Source organism: Poeciliopsis prolifica, unplaced genomic scaffold, assembly GCF_027474105.1.
Source record: "Poeciliopsis prolifica strain line A6 unplaced genomic scaffold, Auburn_PproV2 SCAFFOLD192, whole genome shotgun sequence".
NCBI lineage: Eukaryota > Metazoa > Chordata > Actinopteri > Cyprinodontiformes > Poeciliidae > Poeciliopsis > Poeciliopsis prolifica.
In genome coordinates, this window is record NW_026562567.1 from 42,501 (window position 1) to 47,500 (window position 5,000).

At 52.0% G+C, this 5,000-nt stretch overlaps 1 pseudogene; it reads right to left on the bottom strand.

The window, feature by feature from the left end:
* Positions 1–4,590: 4,590 nt before the first annotated feature.
* Positions 4,591–5,000, bottom strand: part of LOC129356766 (chorion-specific transcription factor GCMb-like) — a 10,268-nt pseudogene continuing 9,858 nt past the window's right edge.

Below are 5,000 nucleotides of genomic sequence, written 5' to 3' on the forward strand. Positions count from 1 at the left end.
TGGTCCAGGTTCTGGTTCTGGTTCTGGTCCAGTTCCAGGTTCTGGTTCTGGTCCTGGTCCAGGTTCTGGTTCTGGTCCAGTTCCAGGTTCTGGTTCTGGTCCTGGTCCAGGTTCTGGTTCTGGTTCTGGTCCAGTTCCAGGTTCTGGTTCTGGTCCTGGTCCAGTTCCAGGTTCTGGTTCTGGTCCTGGTCCAGGTTCTGGTTCTGGTTCTGGTTCTGGTCCAGGTTCTGGTTCTGGTCCAGGTTCTGGTTCTGGTCCAGTTCCAGGTTCTGGTTCTGGTTCAGGTTCTGGTCCTGGTCCACTTCCAGGCTCTGGTTCTGACTCTCTGACCCAGTAGCGTTCTGAAGGTAAGTTCTGCTGGTCTTCGTGCTCTGAAGCCTGTCGGGTCCAGACGTCCTCAGACGGTTCTGATCCGGTGTCAGAACTTCCCACTCCGGTTCTGATCATGTGACCCGACATAGCTGACATTCCTGCTCCGGATCAGCCGCCCGGGAAAACAGATCCATCATTCTGACGGGTCCAACACCTGGAGAGGAGCAGCTGGGCCGGAACCAGAACCAGAACCAGAACCTGGTCCAGCAGAACACAGAGATCCACAGACTGGTTCTGATGGGAACCACCGGGCCTGGCAGGATTTATTCTGACCGGTTTGTGTGACTGTGACCCGGCTGTAACCCCGGCTCAATGTGACTCAGGTTCTGGTCCAGTGACCCGGCTGGCAGATTATCTGTGTCGGGTCCGGACTTGTTCTGTCAGTCCGGTTCTGACGCTTCAAAGATAAAAGTCAACGTAAACCGACTTCATTCTTCAGCGCTCAACCAGAACCAGAACCAGAACCGCAGCGGAGGAGCTGCCGCCGGCCCGGTGCTGAAGCCCAGCCCGGGCCGGGCCGGGCCGGGCCGGGCCGGGCCGGGCTTCAGCACCGGGCTGGGCTTCAGCACCATCTTGGTTCTGGTTCGGTGTCGTGTTCCGCTCCGGCCTGCTGTAGTTTACTTTAGCGCGGCAGCGTAGCGGCGCGGCGCCTCCATCTGGCGGCTTGTTTTGAAGACACTTCAAAGCCGCCAGCATGAGGGTCAGGCTGCGCCTTCATTGCTGCAGTTGCTGCAGTTGCTGCAGTTGCTGCTGGCGCGTTGCCAGGACGCGCTCGGCCTACGTGACGATCCTGCGAGTTCTGACAGTGTGACGATGTGAAGATAAGCGGAGATAAAAACAGACGCTGAGGACGGACGGATGAAGAGAAGAGATAGAGGCTGAACAAAGATCTGAGGCAGCAGGAACGGCTGCTTTCAATAAACAGCAGAGGTCAGAGGTCAGGAGACGCTTCCCAGCATGCATTGTGTTTCCTCTGAAGGAACTGAAAATATCGGAGATGCAGCAGGTTCGCGGAGCGTTTGTTCGCGGAGCGTTTGTTCGCAGGCCGCGTGTCGCGGCGCCTCCTGCAGGGATGTTGCTCAAATGACAACCCAAAATAGTTGCCTGCTGTAGTTGCTGGTCTGTGTTGATCCTCATGGGATTCAAACTACAGAACTCTTTGGATCCCACAGGATCCACCCTCACGCCTCTGATGTTTTGTTGCTCCAAACCTGAATTTGGTTGCTGTACAGGAGCAACTCAGGTTGCTGTGAGCAGCAGGTTGACGTGTCTAAAAACCAGGGCGGCTCAATAAGAGGCTCAAACATCAGAGTGGTGAGATGTGAGTCAGATCCGCCCGGCGTCACATGAACCTTTACAGAGTTCCTCCAGCTGCCGACTTCTTATCACAGTTTGAATCACAAAAAGATGCTGATTTTCCAGAGAGCTGCAAACTTCATCCGGCCCGATGCTATCGGCCTGATGCTAACAGCCTGATGCTATCGGCCCGATGCTAACAGCCTGATAGCATCAGAGTGGCTGTCATGCTTCTTTAAGAAGACAGTACATTTCTGCCAGTCGTCCTGCTGTGATAACAACTTCTCACGATACCAAGAGGATCCCTGCTGGCAGCGTAGGGATCGAACGCCGCCGTGAGGAACGCCGCCGTGAGGAACTGCGGTTCAGCGGCTTCAGGTTCCTGCTTATTGATGGACTTTGATTGATTCCATCTGCTGCTTTATCTGGTTTCCTATATTGGCTTTGAAGTTGATATGATTTGACTTCTGTTAGCAGCAGCGGTGTGTTGATAGGGGCTGCCCCGCATTGCCTCCACCCATCCACCCCTCCACCCGTCCATCTGCTGTTTCACTCAGATTGAATCCATCCGGGTTCAAACCTGGATTTTCTGTTCAACAGCAGAAACACGGCAGTCTGCTGCTGCCATGACAGCCGGACTGACCGAACTGTTTATGTCCCGGTTTGTTTCTCTTCAGTTCAGTTGCTGTAAACATGAAGATGTTTTCCTGAAATGTTTCAGATTCCATCACATCAAGATCTGACTTTCATCTCTGAGTCTCCAGCAGGAAGTGATGCTGCAGCACCACTTCCTGCTGCAGCATCGGCAGCTCTGACTGTCATAAAAGGCGTTTTGGTTGTTTTATTCCTCCTGAAGTCGTTCAGAAACCGGCCCAGTCAGAACGCCATGCTGCCGCCACCGCCGCCGCCGCCGCCGCCGCCGCCGCCGCTGCTGCTGCTGCTGCTGCTGCCGCCGCCGCCGCTGCTGCTGCCGCCGCCGCTGCTGCTGCTGCTGCTGCTGCCGCCGCCGCCGCCGCTGGGAGAACATTTGCCTGGTGGAAGACCTCTGACCCCAAGCTGACATCAGCTTCCTGACCCCAAGTCGCAAAAAGGCAGTGAAAGGCCCATGGTGTTTCTAAGTGGAGCGGGAATTGAACTTGTGACCTTCGGCTTGAGGGATGAAGTTGCTTCAGGGTAGGTAGCTGAAGATGGAGACACAGGAAGGATGAAGAAGCTTCTCAAGGTGACAGGAAGTGAGTTGTTGATCCACAGGAAGTTGGTAAATGTTCAGGGTAGCTAATAAATAATTATATAATAATAAGAGAAACTGGTTTTGTTTATTAGAATCATAAAGCAGCTGAAGATCAACAGCAGAGACCAGATGATAATAACTATAATAATGATAATAATCATAATAATAATAATAATAACCTCCTCCTGGCTGCAGTAGATCTGATTCCAGATCAACTGGATCATCCAACATCCATCCATTTTTATCACTAATAAAAACCAGAACTTTTCTGTGTTGGTTCTGTTTTGACCCGGTTGATCCAGATCTCAACCTCGTTCTGGTTCTGGTTCACCTGTGATAGAAACCCAAAAGTTTTTTTTCTGGTCCCGATCCGCTCCGGTTCCTGAACTTTGGGCCCAGCTGGTTCTGTAGAACCGCATGAGGTGAGCTGAGGAAGAGGAGGAGGAAGAGCGGGCGGGTTTAGAGGTTCAGTCTGAGGACAGCGCCGGTTCTGTTCCCACACGTCTCTGTCAAAACAACATTTATTACTCACCCCGACCGGAACCGGCCCGTGTCCAAACACCGCCGCTTTGATCACCGCTGCTGGCTGCTCAACCTGAGGCGCCGGGCCCGAATGGGTCAGGCAGAGCCAGCCGGGTAACACAGAACAGGAAGCAGGAAACGTTTCAGAACCCAACTCTCAATGTTCCTGTGAGGTTTGGTAAAACCCGGCCGGTTCTGCTGAAGGAAAGTACGTCCAACCCAAAAATATCAGAACCTTTTTATTCTTCATCAGCTGAAATGTGGGACAGACCATCAGAACCAAAACCGGTCCTCATGAACTCAACTGGGTCACCTGGTTCTGCGTTGGTTTTATGCTCAACAGAACAAAACTGCTGGTTCTGTAGAACTCTTGAGTCCAATTTCACCAACCAGAACAAAACCAGAACCTGGCCAGAACCAGGCAGGTCAACAGATGGTTCCCTGCTGGTTCTGTGGACCGGCAGCCCGACCAGAACATTTCCACAGAGACTTACTTTCACATCAAACAGACTGAGGCTAAAAATCTCATGAAATATTCAGAGTTTAAACGTCGTCACAGTTTGGAGTTTAGCTAAAAACGAAATGTTTAGCTGTAAACTTTTAGCTTGAGGCTAACTATTTAGCTAGCATGTCTAACTCCAAGCTAAGCATTTAGCCTGGAGCTAAATATGTATTTAACAAGCTAACTATTTACTTTGAGGCTAAATATATGAAGTTTAGCTGAATATTAGATTTATATTTAGCTTGGAGATAAAAGTTCAAAGTAAATGTTCAAACTGTGACAGTAAGAACTGGACGACAGGATGATGACGATGATGATGACGATGATGATGATGATGATGATGATGATGATGATGACGGCTGCAACACGCAGGTGGAACCAGAACCTTCCGGGTTCTTCCAGAACAACAAGACGTTGTTCAGGAACCCAGCAGGTGCTGCAGCGCCACCCAGAGGTCAGCAGCTGATGGGTGGAGCTGCTCCAGACCAAGTGGTCAGGACCAGGTCAGAACCCGGTCTGGGTCGCTGTTGGACATCTTATTTGGATCAGTGACAGAATTGGGACGATAAGCAGATAATTCATAGAAAAACAACATTTTATAAGCTCTGATGTCTTCAGAACCGACCCAAGCAGAACCGCAGAACCATCTACAGGACGAGGCCGGCTCCCGAAGGTCCTGTGGACGGATTGGACCCGTCTCCAGAACAATAACAAGGTTCATCTGATGGCTCTGACATGTCCTCTGAAGGTTTGCTGATTCGGGTCAGAACCTGAACCTGAAGTCTGGTTCATCAGCTTCAGTTGCCATGGCGGCAGAGTCGGTGCTGAGTCAGTAGTCGTCATAGCGATAGGCGTTGGGGTAGGCGTAGTGGTAGTCGTAGGGGTCCAGCCGCTCTGTCTTGGTCTGCAGAGGTTCTGGAGGAAACGACAGAGACTTGATGACTCCGCCGGACTCCTCGGTCACTTTGACCTCGGTGGAGTACGAGGACGGAGACGCGTCTTCCAGCAGGGACGAGCAGCCGGGCAGACCGCCGGCTTTGGCGGGCTGGTAGGACGGCAGGCCAGCCGACGGTTTGG